We start from the raw sequence: 24,649 nt of genomic DNA on the forward strand, positions 1-24,649 counted from the left end.
CACACACACGGACTCATGGAGGGCACTCGAACTACTTGCTGCTTTACGTGCTAACTCTTTGAAATATTGAAAGCAGCGATCAATAAAACAGCAGCACTGTCCATAGCTGGAAGCATAAGGAGAGCTCGATAGCCAATTATAAATCAGCGCCAGCATTGCCGAACAATCAAACATAAAATAAAATACAATTCTGTGTGTTAAGTAAGAGCAGCAGCCAAGACGAGTTGGTGGTCTGCTAACAAGAGGCGCCTGGTTCTCTGTGAAGGCAGCAAGTGTGATAATAAGTACACGAGGTAAATAAATAGGTTAGCACAGGCGGGCTTACAAAGGGAAGCTCTTGTACAGCCATGCATTATTGATAGATTCCGTCTACAGGATCTTGCATTGGGGATAGTGGGTGTGTCTCTGTAAACAGTGCTGAAATCCGGCCCTCGGCAGAAGTGGCAATGACTTGTTTTAGCAACCAGTTTTCATGGCCCGGTTCACGTACCAAGAATCAGTCCGCGGGCCTAACGGGTGGAGCATAGATCAATAGTTAGCCAAATGTGTCGCATTGTTGAGCGTGTGTGCGCCACGCGAGTGGTGAGCGTGCGTGCACGCGCGACAGCAAAAGTAGGCTGTTGAGTGCTGTGCGATGCGGTGCGCGCAGGCAAAGGAAAGCCATGGGGCTGAAAGCTGGCAGTTGCGTGCGTGCACGCTCGCGTGAACGCAAGCTTGTCGCCAGCCAGCAGCACTTTGAAAACTCACCTACTAAATGTCTCTCCGAGCAGCGCATGCGCGCAGACTCAGCGAGACTTAAAAAGCATATAGTGACCATAGGGCCGAGAAGCCCTAGGCTTCAGCTGTGGTGAGTCCCAAAAGTGTTCTGGAACAGGTACAATTTCATTGACGTCTTGAACGAGAGAATAGTATCTTCAGTGTAGGATGGTAAAAGTGTGAATTCTGGAGGGAGCAGTTACAAAGAGAATGGGACCACCAGAACATTTATACATATCTGAGTGTGCAGTCAGTCTCTTATGGCAGGCCAACCCTCAGTGTTTTACCAGCCAGTAAGTCTCCACCCTGCTGATGAGAGACAGGAAGTTGCCCTACATAGATTATCGATTCCGTATATATTGTCATCTTTACAGTTTGTGAGCTCTGGTAAGTCCAATTCAATTGAAAAAATTGTAACGCTTATGTAACTGGATGACCATTAATCGACGATGAGCCGACACTCTATGATGCTGCGGCTAACGGTGGCTCAGAGTCTCCGCTTTCCAGAAAGAGAGTTGATTTAGACTCAACAGAAACCACATACTACCAAGAGGCCAACATATATTGATTAGAGTATCTATAAAGTTTTCAAATTAAGAAGATACCCAGGTGTGACCAACCAATCTTTGAAGAATACCTTTTCTATTTGGGCTATGAGAAAGGGGGTTCCTCCTATGAAACATGTGTCGGCAGCAGCATATGTGCTAAGAAGGAAAGTAAGTGCTTGATATTGTGAATCTAGAGGAAGTGAATTATTGATGCAAAAACTGTTGTGCAAGATGTTGATGCGTTGAATTTTGTAACACAAACGCAAAAGTTACCTTCAGTAACTGATGCATGGACATTGTAGAACATTTTTTCCTAACCTTAAACTTCCTCAGCTAGTGCAGTAACTTACTGATGAAGAATAAGAAAGGGAATGCATGGTCTTGTATACATTAGAGTGGATTATATGGTATTACAGTCAAAGACAGCAACCAGTTGTTTTTAATTGTTGAACAACTGCATAGAGTATTAGACATTACAGAATTTGCAAAAGTATATCTACGGGGAGCCACACTGCATATCATCATGCAGAATGTTTATGTTATTACATTGGACTCATGGGGCAGGAGCAAAAGACACAACTTCAACAGATTCATTGTGATGTGGGAGAACATCTTGTTCAAGCGAAAGGGATAAACAAAGAGCATACTTACTGAAACAAAAAAAAAACTCCTCATTTTCAGGCTCAGTAATCAAAGCCTAGGCCTCTGTTTATCTCTGTGAGGCATAAGAAATTATGAATGTCATCATGGGTCTTGTGGTTACAGGAGGTTGTTAGTCCTGTGGCTAAGAGATTCGTAGCTCCAAGTTATTGGAAGATTCATCCTGTTCTCCACGTGTCACTGCTAGAACCAGCTGGAACCAGAGACAGGACCTGAGCTTGACACACAGGCTCTTCCTGAAACATGCAGGGGATGGTCAAGAAGCAGGTGGGACCGGCCTACAGAGCAACCATAGGTCAGCGTGTGGGCAGTTTTTGGGCTGTTTGCGGCCCTGTTTTGTGGTCTGTTAGGCTGAGTTTTTTCCTCTTGTATTACCACAAAATATTGTCGTCAGCAAGCACAAATTCATGCAATCGCCCGTATCTTATATCATATATAAAAACATGTACAGCTTGTCTTTACAAGTTCAAAACTCCCTGATTTGCAAATATGGGCCACTTTTTTAGATATCAGGGGCCATAATACGGATGCGGTGCATTTTCCTGATTGCGCTAGGCATTATGATGAATACGTTGCCGCAGGGCAGCAGCGAACTTGCGCTACCCCACAGTGAAGGTGGCAACCCGCCTGCACTTATAGGGGATTTGAGAACCCCTTGCAGGCGGGTGCAGTCAGTGAGTGCACCTGCCTGCAAGGGAATGTCTGAAGGGTCCATAGGACCCACTTTCTCCCTACCAGAGGGCTGCAAATCAGGTGGCGCACTGACAGTGTGCCACCTTGTAGGTGGCACACTGTCAGTGCGCCTTCCTGAGAGTTTCTTTACCTCTGCTCCCGCATCTGTAATACGGCACAGGCGCAAAGGGATTCACTCATGTGTATGGGGCACGCCCCCATGCAAATTATGGCAAACTCTCTGAAGATAGTGCTGGCACTTTAAATGTCCCAGCACTATTGGTTTTACAGAGGGGGACGCAGAAGCGTCTGCAGCCCCTTCTGTAATTCCAAAGTGCCCTGGAGGCACGCACAGCTGGCGCAAACTCCTGTTACACCCCCGGGGCACTTGTATAACTGCCCCAGATTGGCTAATGGGGGCCACTTTTATTTTGGTGCCTGGGCCTATTTTTTTGTCCCAGTCCGACCTAGTCAAGAGCTTGTTTTGTAGGTGGATAGGCTAAGGGTTCACACAGAGACTGGCTATTGGACTAGTTCATTGCCGGGTTAAGTGAAATAAGTCCTGTATCAGATGTGCTCCGGTGTTAGTGCTTGTGGAGGAGTGTTGTGCATTGCGTGCAGAAGTCGTGGACACCACGTGGAGTTGTGTGTCATGATCAGATGACACTGAGTTCTGCATTCCAGGGCTAAGACTTTTAGGATCTGGCACCAGTAAATGCTTTCTTGTGTCTTGGCAATAGCTGGCTTTCCTTCTTCGCTGGCTGGTGTTGAGAATAATCAGCTTTGTTAACCGAGTAATTGTGAACAGAGGAGACAATTGTGAAGTGTTTAGTTGACGAGAAGTTGTGTAGTCACTTCTGTCATCTCTAATTTTAAAACGCAGAGACCAGCTCTCACTTACAGGACATATTATATCAAAGATAAAGAATAGAAAACAAAGAAAACTTTAGTTTGTCACAATAGGCGAAAAGAAAAAAATACCTTCCTCCACAGAAAAATTACAAACCGAATAAAATTCCTAATTCTGGAGCCAAGAATTTCCAAAGGCCTGGAGCTGCACGTGAGCATGTCCTACAATCCACCTTCACGTGCACCTTTGTGTTCATCACGTGACTTGCAGAGATTGACCGCTTCCTGAGACCACTGCATGAGTGTGCAACCTATGGTTTACAGGCCACAAAGCAAACTCGTATGGGCCTTTAATAGGCAGAGCGCCCCCTAGGGTTGAAGGAAGTAGTGTGCAGGCTGCTGGTCACCGCGGTGGGGGTCAAACAGCACATAAAATTGTTCAAGGCCCTGAAAAGGTTGAAAGAAAATCAAGGAAAAGTGGAATAGGGCATTGAAAACACCACAGGTAACCAAAGAAGACCTGCGCGTGATGGGTTTGCTTCAGCTAGGCGCGTGCAGAAATGTTTGTGTGGAGACACTGAAGTGTGAGGGGGATTTTGTCTGCCGGGGTTTTGTGGTCTCTTATTTTTTGTTTTTGTTTTTCCTGTTCATAGGAATGAAAACGCCAGTGTTAGGGACAAATGTATTAATCCTGAAAATCCGGTGTTCGTATGTAGTACTGAATATTTAATTCTATAGGCAAGATAATAATAATAACACCAGTAATAATTACCCAAGTGTGTCAAGGTGCTGAGGGCCGTCAGGAAGGTTAAACAGAGTCACATGGTGCTGGGCTAACCCGACGCCTGGGAACGAACCGTGAGCCCTCCTGTTACGGAGTCAGCCGCCCTGGCTGATGCGCCACACCTCTTACAATGCCAAGCTAACCCCATCCACCCACCAGGGTTGGATTGGGATTAAAAATCGGCCCGGGCACACTACAAAAAGGGGTCACATTTGCACATTGCCTTTCCGCAAAACACTGCTTCGGCGAAATTTTATAAAAGGGGCGGGCTTACAAAGGGAAGCAAGTGTGCTCAGCCCCCTACCCCCCGCTCAATATGCATATCATGATGGGCCGGCCCAGTGAGAGAAAGGAAGTGACACCTCTGCCATTGATAAAAGGGAGGTAATGGACGCCCATCTGCCTCCAGAAAGGCCACTCAGGCGCCCATTGGGCCGCTGGTGGCATCGAACAATGCAGAAACTGCCCAAATCGGCCCCCCAGGCAACCCACAGCTGGAATCCGGATACCAACCCCTCGGGCACTGCCCGAGTGCCCGCGTTACCAATCCGACGCAGGCTCCACTTGGTTGTGTGGCATGTCATACCCATGTGCATGGGACACTCAGAGCACCACACACAGATTATGGTCTTGGCTCTGGGGAATGTTATATTCATGTGCATTGTACCACACACAGATTATGGGTTTTTGCTGTGGGCCATGTAATATTCACATGCATGGGACACTCAGAGCACCACACACCGATAATGGTCTTGACTCTGGGTCATGCTAAATTCATGTGCATGGTACATACAATGCACCACTCACAGAATATGGCATTCGGCTTTGGGTCATGATATATTCATGTGCATGGTACACACAGTGTACCACACACAGATTATGGTATTTGGCTGTGGGTCATTATATATTCACATGCATCATACACACAGTGCACCACGCACAGATCATGGCTTTGGGTCGTGTCCAGTGCACATGCGTGGTAGGCACAGGTCACGGCTCAGATATCATATGGCCTTCAAGACAGTTATAGTTTGTTATACAAATTCTCCATCCTTAAAAAGCCTAACATATGAGTTCCAGGCCTATTGTTTGTGGTGTAATAAGCACAATGATGCTGAACTATAGTAACGTACTCTATAAAGGAGTGTGGAAACACTTCTGCACTATTACTGAATATTTCCTGAGTAGCCACTGTTTAACAAGGCCACTGGAATTATGCGATTGAGCAGCCGCGGCGATTTTTGTATAATTATGGATTTGCCACATTTGCCACATAATCCATCATCTACAGCATAATCTGCAGATTTTAACAACAAAAACAAAAAAATGCTAGCTCAAACGGTTAAAAAGTTACTAAAAGTGCAACACAAGTTGCCACGTAGTGCGAAGCCCTTTGCAAGGCTGGCCTGGTCACCTTTCTGTTGCTTATTGCGATTTTTGAGCGTTAAACTGGTACTAAATATGTGTATCCAATGCTCAGAGAGTGTTACCAGGTTAAAAAATACCGAAATAATGAAGCAATATTACTACAAAATGTGCGGTATTATGCCACATAATTTGCCTTATCGTGCAACATCATTTTCTCAACCCTGACGCATAATTTGGCCCTCTCCTGCCACAAAATTCCAGTGGTCTTGCTGTTTAGTGACCTCTGTCTTTCGGCTTGGTGATTTACACTTGTCTGAGACGTGCTGGGGCTGTCGGTTTCATTGAAGGTTCATGCACGTGCTGCTGCAGCAGTCCTGATGTGATGGAAAGAGTTCGCAGATGAGGGGGCTGCAAGGTTTGAACATCAGAGAGTGGGGGGCAGCTGGTCTATGGCTAGAGAGACCTGGGAGGGGCCAGCCCGCACATAAGTGTAATACCAGCATTAGGTGGGGGAAGCTGCAAGATTTGAGACTTCAGAGAGTGGGGGCAGGGGGTCTTGGACTGGAGAGACCTGGGAGGGGCCAGCCCACACATGAGTGTATTACCAGCAGTAGGTGGGGGAAGCTGCAAGATTTGAGACTTCAGAGAGTGGGGGCAGGGGGTCTTGGGCTAGAGAGACCTGGGGAGGTGCCAGTCCATACATGAGTGTGTGTAATAGCAGCATGAGGTGAACGTGCAGCATCTCTGCTCCAGTTAGGCCTGGGATGCTGGAATCTAGGCCTATGCAAAGATGGAGTCATCTTATTCAGGCCCTGGGGCGGCCACTCCAGGTTACAACAATACGAAAATTAACTATGTTTTTTTGGGGCGTGGGAGGCGGGAATTAGGGAGAGAAGCTTTTATGTCCCCGACCCTGCCATAACACAATTTTAACAGAACATTTTGCTAGAAAAATTCTCCAGAAAAAATCTTTTTACACAATATTTTGCCTGCGAGTAAAGTTATATAAAGTGGGGAATCTTTGTAATTTCGTATGAGGGTCTCATCAGGGTGGAGGGGAGAAAGGCAGCTTTTTTGAGTGATGCAGCATATGACAGGCTCTGGTGAAATTTCTGGTGTGCTGCCATAATGTTGTATAACTTTGGGAATTTGGCATTGTTTGTTATGCAAAATTCCTGAAACTACACAATTGCACCACGTTCATGTGAAAAGTTTAGTGTGGGAGCTCGGGAAAGACACACACGTCCAGAATGCGAGCGGCCTTTGCTGCGATACCTGCGCCTTTTGCTCTATTGTTTACGCTGAAATGTATCCTCGTGTCCAAAATGCATGTGACGGCGCGTTTTACAATTAAATACACTGCTAAATGCCTATTTCCAATTTAGTGTAATTTTGCTTAGTTTCGAGTAATTCTTGTGGAATTTCATGTAATAAAACAAGATTAAATCGTGTGACTTTCGGCCACCCCTAGTTTGGAGCAGCCTGGAGCTACCATACCCTGTACCGCTCTTGTGTACGTGTCTTGCTCTACCTGTTTCTTCCTTCCTGACCATTTGTAAAGTGCTCTGATACCTAAAAGGGTCATGTTCGCACTGTATAAAACTTTATAAACAAAATAAATCAAAAAGAAATAATTGAAACTGAGAACGTCCTTCCACAGCTGCTTTTCCGGCCCTGTGCCGCAGTGGCCCACCCCCAGTTGCAAGGGAGCAGGGGGGGGGGGGGGGGGCACCCAGGCGCGGTGAAGCGAGCAGAGGTGCAGGCTAGTAATCTGTTAATAGGGTGCTTGGCCAGCAAACCCTGCGGGCCGTGAGAGCGCGCGCTCCTGCAGTGACAGAGTGCAGGAGGGGGGGGGGGGGGAGACTCCCCGCTCTGCAAAGCTGCAGAACTGCAGAAGGTGCATTGCAACCCACTCTCCACTGCACAGGGCTGCTGACGGCAGGTGAAATGCGTACAGAAGTGATGAATCAGTAACAAGGAGTCCCTGGGTGGGGGGGGGGGGAGAGGGAATGCAGCATTGCAGGTGCCCCCCAGGAAAAGCACAGGGAAACCAGGGGCCAGGCTCCCTGCGTCTGACCTCTTCCTACCAGGGTTAAGACTCAGGTCTTAAGACCCAGGTACACTCCTGGGTTTGGTTTGGGGGCAGATCTTGGGGTTATTGGAGTTCTTGCATAGATAGGGTGACCAGATTTGAAGAAGTAAAACCGGGAACATGCCAGACATAAAAGTTGGCCAAAAGCCTTTAACCCGGACATGCCAGACATAAAAGAAGGACTAAAGCCTTCAACCTTACTCCTATGTCGGGCCTGTCCCGACTTTTGCATTCATTTTGCCTAGCCTTGTAAGATTATATATATATATATATATAATATATATATTATATATATATATATATATATATATATATATATATATATATATATATATATATATATATATATATATATATATATATAATATTCACTGAAAAAACCATGGGTTTCACACACGTTATAGTTAGGAATTAGCATTTAAAAAACCTTAGAAATTCAGTGAAAAAACCATAGGTTTCACACATGTTATAGTTAGCTGGACATTTTACTCGTAAAAAACCAATGAAATTGCCCCGTTATAGTTAGTTCAGCTAACTATAACTCGCGCGCCCGCAATGCACTGCTGATGACGTCACATATTACATCACTCATGACATGGTCAGTGACATCACTCATGACATCACTGATGACATCTCAAATGACATCACTGATGACATCACTGATGACATCATCCAGTGAATGTGTGTTTTTCTGAAAATTAAATATGTTTTATATATGTATATCTCAAGGTCGATGGAAGAATAAATGGGTATATAAGTGTCTAAATGGATGATTTGTTTTTGAAAAATTGATTGTGTAACTGACTGATTAAGTGTATCTCTCACTTTGTGTATAAGTGGCTGCATGGGTTGGTGAGTAGCTACATGGGTGTCTATATAGGTTATTAGTTGTTTTTTTGAGTATCAGTCTGAGTGTCTGTATGGTACGGTGGGGGGTATTACGTAGTGCATAGATGCGTGAATGAGTGACTCACTGTTTGTATGTGTTGAAGACAGTATGTGTGCAAGACTGTATGGGTGGATGAGTGTGTGTATGGGTGTGTTAGTGAGTGAATGACTGTCTCAATAGTGTCTTCAGGAGTAACTACATATGTTTTAAACTAGTATATGTGACTATTGGTGTATATATGTGAGTATATGTGAGAGGGAGAGATTGAAAGAGTTCCTGTATGAATAAGTATGTGTTTCTGTAAGTGATTGTTTAAAAGACTAAGTATGTGTAAGTTTCCGTAGAAGTAAGTATGGTGGTGTGTGTATTACTGTATATGCAAGTAAATGTATGTTTTATTCTTTATTAGCATGAGTGACTATGTGTGTGAGTAACTCTATGGATGAGTGGCATTGTGTAACAGGATGTATAGATGTATGAGTACATATGATGAGTGAGTACATGTATGAGTGACTGTATAGGACTGTTGGTGAATGAGTGGATGTGTATGTGGATCTTAGAATTACTGAAGAGGTTGTTGTAACTGGTATTGGTATGTCCATTTTTTTGAAATTTTTAGTCTCTATTTTTGAATGTGTGTATCAAAGCTTATATTAAGGTGAGAGGAGGTCTGCCACTCTATCACAAGGATGATGTCATCAGTGATGTCATCAGTGATGTCATTTGAGATGTCATCAGTGATGTCATGAGTGATGTCACTGACCATGTCATGAGTGATGTAATATGTGACGTCATCAGCAGTGCATTGCGGGCGCGCGAGTTATAGTTAGCTGAACTAACTATAACGGGGCAATTTCATTGGTTTTTTACGAGTAAAATGTCCAGCTAACTATAACATGTGTGAAACCTATGGTTTTTTCACTGAATTTCTAAGGTTTTTTAAATGCTAATTCCTAACTATAACGTGTGTGAAACCCATGGTTTTTTCAGTGAATTTCTAAGGTTTTTTAAATGCTAATTCCTAACTATAACGTGTGTGAAACCCATGGTTCTTTCAGTGAATTTGCAAGGTTTTTTAAATGCTAATTCCTAACTATAACGTGTGTGAAACCCATGGTTTTTTCAGTGAATTTGCAAGGTTTTTTAAATGCTATTTTTTTTTTTTATTCTTCATTTTTTTCAAACATATTTTTAATTTAATTTTCTTATCTTTTATAAAGACTATGCTTAAATTTTTAAAATCCTTAAATATTTTTTTTATATATATTTTTTAAAATAAACATGTAAAATTTATTTCCAGATTTTTTTTTTTTTTTTTTTTTTTTTTTTTTATAGTACGCGTACCGTAAGCTCACGGTAAGCGTACGGTTTACGCAACGTCCGTAATCTATCTACGCTGCTTGCGTATAGTTACGTACTTTGCGTAGCCGCGCGTACTGCGCGTGGGACGCGTGCGCGCTTACGCAACAGGCGCACGTTACGCGGAAGTGCCGGGGAGTGACTGTTATGCGCATGCGCGCAAGCGCGTGTCTTTTTTACGCGCACGCGTACTTTTTGCCGTAAGCGCACCGTAAGCGTACCGTAAGCGTACGGTAGGTCATGTGATCATGAAACACAACTTTTGATTGGTTGAAAGTACTTTCAGTTCTAGAACTCTCCTACACCACACCCATTCCCCTCATTTCTGCTTGTGATCCCTTAGGAGAAGGAGCTGAGTTGTCTTTGGGATACGATGGCAGAACAGCAGAGCTCTTCTGAGAGTGAGGCTAGCACCAGCAGCACTGTCTTGAGGCAGAGAGCGAGGAAAGTAAAGCCTTCTTATGTTTGGGATTATTTTACTTTTCCAGAAGGCCAGCAAAAGGTGAATGCACCCTTAGTTACTTGCAAGCTGTGTCAGCGTGTACTTTCTAGAGGTAATCCTAACAGGAAGTATTCCTTTGGGAATCACACCATGAAGAGACACCTCCAGGATGTACACAAAAGGACACATGGTCATCTTTTTGGAGGTAACTCTTCAGAAAGACGAGCCAGTACATCCACAGCAGCTCAGCCTGGACCATCACCTGCAGGGCAGACTCCTTCTTCTGCAGGTCAGGTGAGCCCTTCATCTGTGGGGGGAGAATCTCCTTTTGCTGGCCCTCTGGAAATTAACCCTCGGTTTGCGAGGGTTGAAGTACGGTGCGCCACTTGTCACGATCTAATTACTTATAGGGAGACCAGTGTTTCCCTGGTGAACAGTAAAATAGATCAGCACACTTGTCGTACCGTCTAATATTCCCAATCTTTCTTTCCTCTGTCCCTGCATGAACACAACGGTTCTTTTAAGAGCCAACCTTATCTTTCATCTTTTTTTTACATATGTTTTTAAAAACTTTTTTTTTTTTTTTTTACCGTACGCGTACGGTAAGCGTACCTTTTTTTTTATTTTTTAAAAAAAACACTAAAAATCATTTATCACATTATAAAGTCCTTGAGAGACTACAATTTTTATTATTGACTTACCATACTCACTCAAAAAAATATTTATTCATTTGTTTTTTTAAAAAATAGTTTTTAAAATGGTTGTAGTTTCCGAAAATTTTCTATATCGATCTGAAAAAAAAGAAACAAGTATTAATATTTTTAAACCATTTTATAATACAGTACACATATTTACATTTTTTACCAAAAAATATTTTTGCCTTATTTTTGCTGTTTTCAGAATATATTGCATTTCACTATAAATTGTGAAAGCAATTGCATTCATCATTTTACAGCGGGCAAAAAAAAATAACAATCTCAAAGATTGTATTAAAAAAGCCCAGAATCTCTTCTCACTTAAACTTATCATTACAGAAATGCATATTATTCTAAAAAAATATCATCTAAAAACAATACTTTTTTCTTTAAAATACCGTCTGATATGTTTGTTTCAGAAGTATAATCACAAAATTATATCTCAAATAACTCCAAAATACATCTGATTTTATTTCCTTTAGGCCAAATAGTTTTTTTTTTTTTTTTCCTGGAATAAATTTCCAAGGGAAAACCATTAAAATTCTAAAGTTTAATCTGTCCAGATCTCACCAATTCTCTGTAACATTTTGGTTCACGAAAATTTTTTGAATAATTTATTTAGTCCACAATAGAATTGCTTACTTTTCCACATGGCCAAATAGTAATTTTTTAAATCATTTTTGAAAAAATTTCCAATGGCAGTCCAATAGCATTCCAAAATTTAAAATGTGCAGAAGTTACCGATTATCTCTAAATTATTGGTTTTTCAAAATTGCATTAAAAATTAAAAAAGTCCACATTACAATTGGTTATCTTTCCTTTAGGCCAAATGATAATTTTAAAAATCTTTTTTCTACAAAATTGCAATGGTAATCCAGTAAAATGGTAAAATTATTTTGTCCAGATCTTGCCAAATCTCTCTAAAATTTAGGTTTCAGGAAGATTAGATAGGAATTTGCTAAATCAAAAGGCAAACGTTGTTTGAAAATCAATTGGGAATCATTACACAGTGTCCAGCCTTTTTCACATTTTAGATAAACTGTGTAATGTCCAGAAGTAACAGTAGGTCCATCATGGAAAATTATTGCAACAGTTACAAAAGTTTTTCCTGAAATTGATAATTGCTGTCCTGTAAACTTCTTTATTAAAGTATCCAATTTTGATCCATCAGCTCTACATCGTTGCATCATTAAAATTACATACTGTCCGTATTCCCTTAAAATTAATGTTGATAACATGTCAGAATTACACTCACCACATTTCATGCTATGATTAGCATCTTTAACTAATTTTGCAAAAGTGACTGTTTTACTCTCTGGCAATGTCAAATAAATAAACCTTTCATTATCAACAATAGAGCCACATATATTATAACAATTATCACAACTATGTTCCCATTTATAAGAGAGACCAAAAAAAATGTCAATGGGAACTCCTTCTTCTTCCACTACCTGAAGAAAATACATCAAAAATTCGTGTGCATCTTGCTGTTCATTTTGAGAAAACTGTGTTCGTCCTGAACATACATCTAAAAGTTTTCTAATATCAGTAGCACTTTCTATTTGAGTTTTATCTTTACTCAGCTTTTGAAAAAGGAGACTGAGCTCTGAACAGAATCTTTTTCCCTGATTTACTATTATCTGCTCTTGCAAACTTTCCAGATAAAATGCAACATTCAGCACTACATTAGCGTAGCAGTTGACACCAGAGCTATTTTCAAAATGACATCCTACAACCTGTTCTTCATTGTCCTTTTTCTTTTTGTTTGCAATTACATCACTCCTCTTTTTTTTCCTCTTCTCTACATCCTCATTACAGATATTCTCATTTCTCCTTTTACGAGAAACTACACGTTTCTCCAACACAGGATACTGACCTAAATGAGGAGCATAGCTTCTTCTTAATCTATTATACTCCTTTACACAGTTTGTATCAGCACTAACTTTTGAGTCATCAAAGTCTATCATGAATAAACCTGATAATGTTTTGACTCGTGACAAAGCTACATATGCCATACCTTCTTTGAACACAGTTGAACCAATGTTCACAAATGCACAATCTACAGTCAATCCTTGAGACTTGTGGATAGTTACAGCATATGCTAGTGAAAACGGAAACTGCTTCCTACGTACATATAAGTCTTTCACAAGCATGAAACGAACTGAACAACGACAAATGTCTTTAACTTCCTCTATCTGATCAAATTTTATTTTTAAACATTCAATTCCATCTTTTTTCTGATAATTAATAAAACCCACAACTCTTCCCATCGCTCCATTCACTAAGCCTTTCTCAACATCCAAATTTCTCCTTAAAAACACTCTACAGTTCATGCAAACATATAGATTTTTTTCTAATCCTGCTGTTTTGGAGATGTTCTTCTCTAGTGAGTCCAATTTATTTTTCAGTTTGCCTGTTACTGTGACAGTAATTCTTCCATCCTCAATTTTGTCCACTGCTTCCAATTTCCTGATGTCTTCCTTTTCCAATTTCAAAAGCTCCTCATTAAATATTGAGCATTCACGTAGAGTTGGCATTAAACAGATGACACTTTTGTTTTCTGCAATATTCTTGTATATTTTCTCTGCAACTATTTCTTCCTTTGGAAATAAATTATGTAGCAGCCGACTCTGTAATGCTTTTTTCCCAACTTCTGTGAGTAGTCCAATCCTGATATCTTTCAGAATACTTCCATATTCTTCATCGTTTGCTTGCCTCATATTAGTTGTAAGTTCCTTGTACTCAAAGAAGGACCAAATATTTGTATTTCCAATGCTTCCCAATGACTTCTTCGTGTCTTCATGTGTCACAGTATTAAACACTGGTTGTCCTTTAACTGGAGTAAGTTGCAAAAGATCCCCAAAAACTATGACGTGTTTTCCACCAAATAACACGTCATAGTCTGTCTTCAAAATTTGCTGCATTCTTAAATGCACAAAGGCAAGCATTAAGTTTGATACCATGCTCACCTCATCAATAATGAGAACTTGCATCTTCTTCAATACTCGTGAAACTTCCAAGGATGCTTCTCCAGTTAGCTTGTTGAATTGTATTTTGTTCTCATGCTCCACTGGTAACATTAGCAAACGATGTAAGGTGATTCCTTTTATGTTATATGCTGCTAACCCAGTTGGAGCAGTAACCACACAAGACAAAGTAGAATCCGTTTTTTGCTTTAGGTAGCTTCTGATGACTTTTATTAGGAAACTTTTTCCAGTTCCAGCTTGTCCGCTTACATACATCCTGATTGGATGAAATGATGTGCATGAGCACTCTTTTTTTTCATGTAGAAATCCGTGATCAATTTTGTTTTTGATCTCTTCATAAATTTGTTGCTGCTCTTGATTCAGTTGTCTTTCCAAATTTTCTAAGTCTATAAATTCTTCTTGAGCTTGATTCATAGCCGTTTCCACTTCATTCATGGCTATTGATGCTTCATTTTCAACGATTGGTTGTCCTAGGGGATCTTGACTGTGTGTTCCTGAACTTTGGCTGTCCTGAGAACTGTCTCTAGCTATTTCTGCTGCAATTGTAGTTTCCTGTTCAATTTCTTCATTTAACATTTGCAGATAAGTTGAGAATGTACTGCATTGTATGCTGTCTTTGCAAGCATTAAAAGAATCTTCATAGCTCTGGAATTCTCCCAGTAGTTCATCCTCTGTACGCCATGGTTTAAACAACTGTAAAAGAGCCAAGTAGTAAAATTCTTTCTTGTCGGTAGTGTCGCAACTCAGCTTCTGGTGATTTATCAAACTTCCTTTGGTTTGCTTCACCAAACATCCTTCTTCACCAACAACTTTATATTTTCCACTGTTGATGTCTTCTGCAGCTTTCCGTGAATAAATGTAGTTCTGTAACACTTCATAGAGACACATGTTCTCCAGATGATGACTTCTCTTGGGATAATATGTGTCCAACATGTTTGTTTTCAATATGTCTGTACTTTCTGGGTCATTCTCAGCCAAATATTCAATTTCTCCAACAGATTTCAGTACCCGATTTCTCATTGCTGCAAGGCCTAAACTTGCCCAAATTATTCTTCTTGACTTCGAGTAGAGACTTGCAGAAGATAACCTATCTGAACATTCGTAGGATCCAATTTCTCGATGCGATAACATCTTCAAACTGAAACTGTACAGCTTCTTACTGACAGTCTTCTCGTGAGAAATCTCTTCCCACATTTCCTTCAATTCTGTTTTTTCTGATTTCGTAATGTAAGACGTTACATATCGAGCAACAGCAATGGAATTGTCAGCAACATACTGTATATCCATGTTAGCGTTCCACATGGATAAAATGACTGGGTTGTAGTCATTTATATTTTTTGATTCTTCTTTTCTTTTAAGGTTGTAGGTATTCTTAGGTGATTTTCTTGTGATAGTATGTCTCACAGCTGACATAAAACTGTTGACTCTTCCATTTGTAAGAACAGGTCTAGGAAATCCAAATCGACATTTAGTGTAGTATTTTTCTTTGCTCTTGTATTTCCGTCGACAGTATTTTCCACACCGATGACTTTGGAAACGTAGAACTTGCTCCTTTAATTTGTTCTCTTCTGTGCTTTTAGGTATAGCACATGTTGCATATTCTTCAATGTAAGATAACACTGCTTCATCAGTATCATTTCCAAACTTTGGGGCATCCTTGATCCACAGCAGCATATGAATATGAGGAGCACCTCTTGCCTGGTACTCTTTTCTCCAAAAGAAATCCACTACTTCTCCAAGAGGTGAATTTTTTTTATTGCAGATGAAGGACATCATAGCCTCAAATCTATGATTGAAATATCTGCAAACATTAACCGGATCCAATGAGCACAGTTCTCCTGCTGTCTTGTATTCGATGTTTTTAATGTTTGAATTGGCCTCTCGTAGAAAATCCAGTAAATCATCCCAAGCGTACTCGGCACAGCTTAGGGTAAGGAACCATGTTGGTGTTCCTAAATTGCGTAACATGCATTTTAGTTCACCATGGCGTCGGTACCAATATTCATTTGTCCCACGCTGACAAGCCATCAGATTGATCAGTTGTGTTTCCAAATGATCATCTCGGTGCTGCACTTTCTCCATAAAATCCTTAGCAGACACATTTTGTAAATGTACTCCACTTTTTAAAATGTGATTTACTGCATAAGACAGTGCAGACAAGTCGCTTTCAAATAAAAGATGGAACAAATAAGGAATACTTTGTCGAAATCTGGGATCTTCAGCATATAGTCTTGTAGTTCGATACTCTGAAGCTGGAATCTGTTCTGGACGTTCATCGTATCGTCCTCCTTTTCCTTTAGGAAACAGCTGGGGAAAACATCGAGCTTCCAAGCTCTCCTCCCATACACTCACGGGATTTCCTTTTGCTTTCTTCATCTGAAAGAGATCAATATTGTCTCCCATAACTTCTTTCGAATGGAGAGGATGTATGCTAAAATGTTCATAAATTTCTTCTTCCTTTGACTTGTCCACTTTTTCAATTTGTCCAGTTGGTGTTTCTGTGTCTCCTTGTAAATCTTCTTCTTCTTCTTCTTCTTCTATATAAATTGATTCATACCATTTGTTATTTTTTTTCAAATACAAATTTGCTCTTTGTACTTTCCGCACATCTACCAGCTCCTGCCAAATCTTCTTATTCTTTGTAGGTACACCATTAACCAGAATAATTAATGGTTCAGTTTCCAAAGTATCCGCATCAATAGTTTCCATATTTTTTTTCAAATCCAAGGGCAAATACACCACTCTACCTTTTAAACCTCTCAGTAAATCTGAAGGAGGTAATTTACCAGTTTTGGGCTCCATACGTACTATGGTCTGGAACGGATGAACACATTGAATGAGTATAGACTCATATGTATTTAATTCAGAAAGTTCAGCAGGAATAGCATCCAATTCTAAATTATTATGTACAGCTCTGGTCGGCATTCTATTTTCCTCTAACTTGTTGTAGCAGTATTTACAAATACGCTGATCTTCACCCAATTCAAAACAATTTTCAAGAAATATATATGTGGCAAAATCCATCCACTTATAATTATCTTCATTTTCACTCTTTCTGTAGAGATCAACATTCCTAGTTTGTTTTCTATAATGAGTTCTGCGGCAACAAATACAAGTAACATTTGGTCTTTCATTAGAGATTATTGCAAATTTTGTTATGTGATCATTAAATGTCTTACTTACACAAGGTTCTACATTCTCTTCCACTTCTGCCTCATTTACTGTGTCCTTCTCTGCACTGTTTTGTTCAGGACCAAAGTAACAAAACTGAATTTCATCAACAACCTTCTCTACATCTGATACCGTTCCTCGGAACAGAGCCCTATTCAATTCATTTAACTTTATTGCTGGACTTTTGGCAAAATACAACCGTCTCACAAACTTTCTCATTTCAGTATGATGAACAGCCAGCATCCTAAAATGATGGAAAACACTATTGCACACTTTTCTAGATAGACAAGCAAGAGAATGACCCTGCAAACCAGTATTCTCTCTCACTCTGCATGGATCCAGACTTTGAAGCACCTTAATCTTTTGTTTTACACTTTTTTTACTATATTCTCTTAGAAACTCTCGAAATCTGTCAATAGATTCCTGACGCACAGTGCAAATACTACTACAATTCCAAGTGTACACTGGGGCTTTAGGACGTCTCCCCATTGCCTCATCTGCCATCACTTGTACCTCATCTCTTGGAACCATTATCTCCTTCTCCATTATGCAACCATTTTTTACTTCGTATGAACGACCTCTGGTGTCAACTGCATGCAGCAAACTATTACTTTGAAAATAGCTCTCTTCATTAAAAAAAGGTTCACTACTTGAACTATGCATCCACTTTCCTAAAAACACTTTACAAAAGTTTGTTCTGTTCACTACTCTTTTGCTTTTGCTTTGTGATTTCAGTACATTAACCATTTTATCTAATGTACGCATCCTATTCAAAATTAATATGAATAGTTTCCTTTTTAATTCTAATGCTTTTGCTGCAATGGCTTCAATTTCTTTTTTTCTCTTGTAATATTTAGCCTTTTGCTTATATTTCTTTATATCCTTTATCAAATTGGACATAACTCTTCTCTGAAACATTTTTCTACGTATCTCTTTAAATGCTGTTTTTCTGTTTATGTTAAACTTTTCAATTGCAGAAGGTATATTTGCATTAACTAAATTCTCATTTTTTTGCTGTTCTCTATGTTTTGTTACATTTTTCCGAGAACAGACATTTTGTACATTTTTCTTTGTTTTGAATATTTTGTTTAGAAATTGTTTTTTTTGCTTACCAGAAGATTTTTTCTTTTTCCCAACATCAGCATCTTCTACTAACTTTGGTCCTCCAGTTGTCTTCAAATATAGTTTTTTTTTTAGCGTTTTTTGAACTCGAGATTTTGTAGGCATCTTAAATTTTGTTCACTGTTCTTCAGTAATACCTGAAAAAAACTAAAAAAAAAATCCTTTATTGTATTTAAATATATTACTACATATCTTTTCACAATAGTCACAAAACGAAATTTCTTTGCCAATTTGAATGCACACAAACTGCTCTTTTTTTTGGGCAAGTGAAAATCTCTTTTACAAACTGTCACATTATGAAACCAAGCTGTTTTTTCAGACCACCACCGTGTGTATTCTCTGTGACTGCCTACACTCCAGCAGGGGCAACCAGCCTTAGTGATGCTGAATGTATTTGCATTACAGACTTAAACCTGAAAACCCCACTCGCTTCTAATTACTGTGCATGACTATACATGGCAAGCACATGGGTGTGTGCTAAGCCTCTGCTTCTTCCCCCAAAAATTCGCTCCCCCTTTCCATCTACTGCAACTGTGAAATCACCAGAGCAAGACGCAATAAATCTCTGCCTATAATTCTTCTATGCACACAGAGTCATGTTTTCACATTAGTGCCAAAACGAAATTTCTTTGCCAATTTGAAAGCACACTTACTGCTCTTTTTTTTTCGGGCCAAGTGAAAATCTCTTTTTACAATTTGAAATCACTTTTACAGACTGACACATTCTGAAACCTTTTTTTTAAATTTATTTAAATGCACATGTCCAAGCTGTTTTTTTTTCAGACCACCACCGTGTGTATTCTCTGTGACTGCCTACACTCCAGCAGGGGCAACCAGCTTTAGTGATGCTGAATGTATTTGCATTACAGACTTAAACCTGAAAACCCCACTCGCTTCTAATTACTGTGCATGACTATACATGGCAAGCACATGGGTGTGTGCTAAGCCTCTGCTTCTTCCCCCAAAAATTCGCTCCCCCTTTCCATCTACTGCAACTGTGAAATCACCAGAGCAAGACGCAATAAATCTCTGCCTATAATTCTTCTATGCACACAGAGTCATGTTTTCACATTAGTGCCAAAACGAAATTTCTTTGCCAATTTGAAAGCACACTTACTGCTCTTTTTTTTTCGGGCCAAGTGAAAATCTCTTTTTACAATTTGAAATCACTTTTACAGACTGACACATTCTGAAACCTTTTTTTTAATTTTATTTAAATGCACATGTCCAAGCTGTTTTTTTTTTCAGACCACCACCGTGTGTATTCTCTGTGACTGCCTACACTCCAGCAGGGGCAACCAGCCTTAGTGATGCTGAATGTATTTGCATTACAGACTTAAACCTGAAAACCCCACTCGCTTCTAATTACTGTGCATGACTATACATGGCAAGCACATGGGTGTGTGCTAAGCCTCTGCTTCTTCCCCCAAAAATTCGCTCCCCCTTTCCATCTACTGCAACTGTGAAATCACCAGAGCAAGACGCAATAAATCTCTGCCTATAATTCTTCTATGCACACAGAGTCATGTTTTCACATTAGTGCCAAAACGAAATTTCTTTGCCAATTTGAAAGCACACTTACTGCTCTTTTTTTTTCGGGCCAAGTGAAAATCTCTTTTTACAATTTGAAATCACTTTTACAGACTGACACATTCTGAAACCTTTTTTTTAAATTTATTTAAATGCACATGTCCAAGCTGTTTTTTTTTCAGACCACCACCGTGTGTATTCTCTGTGACTGCCTACACTCCAGCAGGGGCAACCAGCCTTAGTGATGCTGAATGTATTTGCATTACAGACTTAAACCTGAAAACCCCACTCGCTTCTAATTACTGTGCATGACTATACATGGCAAGCACATGGGTGTGTGCTAAGCCTCTGCTTCTTCCCTCAAAAATTCGCTCCCCCTTTCCATCTACTGCAACTGTGAAATCACCAGAGCAAGACGCAATAAATCTCTGCCTATAATTCTTCTATGCACACAGAGTCATGTTTTCACATTAGTGCCAAAACGAAATTTCTTTGCCAATTTGAAAGCACACTTACTGCTCTTTTTTTTTCGGGCCAAGTGAAAATCTCTTTTTACAATTTGAAATCACTTTTACAGACTGACACATTCTGAAACCTTTTTTTTAAATGTATTTAAATGCACATGTCCAAGCTGTTTTTTTTTCAGACCACCACCGTGTGTATTCTCTGTGACTGCCTACACTCCAGCAGGGGCAACCAGCCTTAGTGATGCTGAATGTATTTGCATTACAGATTTAAACCTGAAAACCCCACTCGCTTCTAATTACTGTGCATGACTATACATGGCAAGCACATGGGTGTGTGCTAAGCCTCTGCTTCTTCCCCCAAAAATTCGCTCCTCTTTTCCATCTACTGCAACTGTGAAATCACCAGAGCAAGACGCAATAAATCTCTGCCTATAATTCTTCTATGCACACAGAGTCATGTTTTCACATTAGTGCCAAAACGAAATTTCTTTGCCAATTTGAAAGCACACTTACTGCTCTTTTTTTTTCGGGCCAAGTGAAAATCTCTTTTTACAATTTGAAATCACTTTTACAGACTGACACATTCTGAAACCTTTTTTTTAAATTTATTTAAATGCACATGTCCAAGCTGTTTTTTTTTCAGACCACCACCGTGTGTATTCTCTGTGACTGCCTACACTCCAGCAGGGGCAACCAGCTTTAGTGATGCTGAATGTATTTGCATTACAGACTTAAACCTGAAAACCCCACTCGCTTCTAATTACTGTGCATGACTATACATGGCAAGCACATGGGTGTGTGCTAAGCCTCTGCTTCTTCCCCCAAAAATTCGCTCCCCCTTTCCATCTACTGCAACTGTGAAATCACCAGAGCAAGACGCAATAAATCTCTGCCTATAATTCTTCTATGCACACAGAGTCATGTTTTCACATTAGTGCCAAAACGAAATTTCTTTGCCAATTTGAAAGCACACTTACTGCTCTTTTTTTTTCGGGCCAAGTGAAAATCTCTTTTTACAATTTGAAATCACTTTTACAGACTGACACATTCTGAAACCTTTTTTTTAATTTTATTTAAATGCACATGTCCAAGCTGTTTTTTTTTTCAGACCACCACCGTGTGTATTCTCTGTGACTGCCTACACTCCAGCAGGGGCAACCAGCCTTAGTGATGCTGAATGTATTTGCATTACAGACTTAAACCTGAAAACCCCACTCGCTTCTAATTACTGTGCATGACTATACATGGCAAGCACATGGGTGTGTGCTAAGCCTCTGCTTCTTCCCCCAAAAATTCGCTCCCCCTTTCCATCTACTGCAACTGTGAAATCACCAGAGCAAGACGCAATAAATCTCTGCCTATAATTCTTCTATGCACACAGAGTCATGTTTTCACATTAGTGCCAAAACGAAATTTCTTTGCCAATTTGAAAGCACACTTACTGCTCTTTTTTTTTCGGGCCAAGTGAAAATCTCTTTTTACAATTTGAAATCACTTTTACAGACTGACACATTCTGAAACCTTTTTTTTAAATTTATTTAAATGCACATGTCCAAGCTGTTTTTTTTTCAGACCACCACCGTGTGTATTCTCTGTGACTGCCTACACTCCAGCAGGGGCAACCAGCCTTAGTGATGCTGAATGTATTTGCATTACAGACTTAAACCTGAAAACCCCACTCGCTTCTAATTACTGTGCATGACTATACATGGCAAGCACATGGGTGTGTGCTAAGCCTCTGCTTCTTCCCTCAAAAATTCGCTCCCCCTTTCCATCTACTGCAACTGTGAAATCACCAGAGCAAGACGCAATAAATCTCTGCCTATAATTCTTCTATGCACACAGAGTCATGTTTTCACATTAGTGCCAAAACGAAATTTCTTTGCCAATTTGAAAGCACACTTACTGCTCTTTTTTTTTCGGGCCAAGTGAAAATCTCTTTTTACAATTTGAAATCACTTTTACAGACTGACACATTCTGAAACCTTTTTTTTAAATTTATTTAAATGCACATGTCCAAGCTGTTTTTTTTTCAGACCACCACCGTGTGTATTCTCTGTGACTGCCTACACTCCAGCAGGGGCAACCAGCCTTAGTGATGCTGAATGTATTTGCATTACAGATTTAAACCTGAAAACCCCACTCGCTTCTAATTACTGTGCATGACTATACATGGCAAGCACATGGGTGTGTGCTAAGCCTCTGCTTCTTCCCCCAAAAATTCGCTCCTCTTTTCCATCTACTGCAACTGTGAAATCACCAGAGCAAGACGCAATAAATCTCTGCCTATAATTCTTCTATGCACACAGAGTCATGTTTTCACATTAGTGCCAAAACGAAATTTCTTTGCCAATTTGAAAGCACACTTACTGCTCTTTTTTTTTCGGGCCAAGTGAAAATCTCTTTTTACAATTTGAAATCACTTTTACAGACTGACACATTCTGAAACCTTTTTTTTAAATTTATTTAAATGCACATGTCCAAGCTGTTTTTTTTTCAGACCACCACCGTGTGTATTCTCTGTGACTGCCTACACTCCAGCAGGGGCAACCAGCTTTAGTGATGCTGAATGTATTTGCATTACAGACTTAAACCTGAAAACCCCACTCGCTTCTAATTACTGTGCATGACTATACATGGCAAGCACATGGGTGTGTGCTAAGCCTCTGCTTCTTCCCCCAAAAATTCGCTCCTCTTTTCCATCTACTGCAACTGTGAAATCACCAGAGCAAGACGCAATAAATCTCTGCCTATAATTCTTCTATGCACACAGAGTCATGTTTTCACATTAGTGCCAAAACGAAATTTCTTTGCCAATTTGAAAGCACACTTACTGCTCTTTTTTTTTCGGGCCAAGTGAAAATCTCTTTTTACAATTTGAAATCACTTTTACAGACTGACACATTCTGAAACCTTTTTTTTAAATTTATTTAAATGCACATTTCCAAGCTGTTTTTTTTTCAGACCACCACCGTGTGTATTCTCTGTGACTGCCTGCACTCCAGCAGGGGCAACCAGCCTTAGTGATGCTGAATGTATTTGCATTACAGACTTAAACCTGAAAACCCCACTCGCTTCTAATTACTGTGCATGACTATACATGGCAAGCACATGGGTGTGTGCTAAGCCTCTGCTTCTTCCCCCAAAAATTCGCTCCCCCTTTCCATCTACTGCAACTGTGAAATCACCAGAGCAAGACGCAATAAATCTCTGCCTATAATTCTTCTATGCACACAGAGTCATGTTTTCACATTAGTGCCAAAACGAAATTTCTTTGCCAATTTGAAAGCACACTTACTGCTCTTTTTTTTTCGGGCCAAGTGAAAATCTCTTTTTACAATTTGAAATCACTTTTACAGACTGACACATTCTGAAACCTTTTTTTTAAATTTATTTAAATGCACATGTCCAAGCTGTTTTTTTTTCAGACCACCACCGTGTGTATTCTCTGTGACTGCCTACACTCCAGCAGGGGCAACCAGTCTTAGTGATGCTGAATGTATTTGCATTACAGACTTAAACCTGAAAACCCCACTCGCTTCTAATTACTGTGCATGACTATACATGGCAAGCACATGGGTGTGTGCTAAGCCTCTGCTTCTTCCCCCAAAAATTCGCTCCCCCTTTCCATCTACTGCAACTGTGAAATCACCAGAGCAAGACGCAATAAATCTCTGCCTATAATTCTTCCATGCACACAGAGTCATGTTTTCACATTAGTGCCAAAACGAAATTTCTTTGCCAATTTGAAAGCACACTTACTGCTCTTTTTTTTTCGGGCCAAGTGAAAATCTCTTTTTACAATTTGAAATCACTTTTACAGACTGACACATTCTGAAACCTTTTTTTTAAATTTATTTAAATGCACATTTCCAAGCTGTTTTTTTTTCAGACCACCACCGTGTGTATTCTCTGTGACTGCCTACACTCCAGCAGGGGCAACCAGCCTTAGTGATGCTGAATGTATTTGCATTACAGACTTAAACCTGAAAACCCCACTCGCTTCTAATTACTGTGCATGACTATACATGGCAAGCACATGGGTGTGTGCTAAGCCTCTGCTTCTTCCCCCAAAAATTCGCTCCCCCTTTCCATCTACTGCAACTGTGAAATCACCAGAGCAAGACGCAATAAATCTCTGCCTATAATTCTTCTAGGCACACAGAGTCATGTTTTCACATTAGTGCCAAAACGAAATTTCTTTGCCAATTTGAAAGCACACTTACTGCTCTTTTTTTTTCGGGCCAAGTGAAAATCT

General features: G+C 40.0%; 1 protein-coding gene across 8 annotated transcripts in view; it reads right to left on the reverse strand.

Annotated features, from left to right (window-relative positions):
• Window positions 1-24,649, reverse strand: part of TNS1 (tensin 1) — a 1,878,049-nt gene that overhangs the window by 1,262,799 nt on the left and 590,601 nt on the right. The window lies entirely within an intron of this gene.

This window comes from Triturus cristatus, chromosome 3_2 (assembly GCF_964204655.1).
Source record: "Triturus cristatus chromosome 3_2, aTriCri1.1, whole genome shotgun sequence".
Taxonomy (NCBI): Eukaryota; Metazoa; Chordata; class Amphibia; order Caudata; family Salamandridae; genus Triturus; species Triturus cristatus.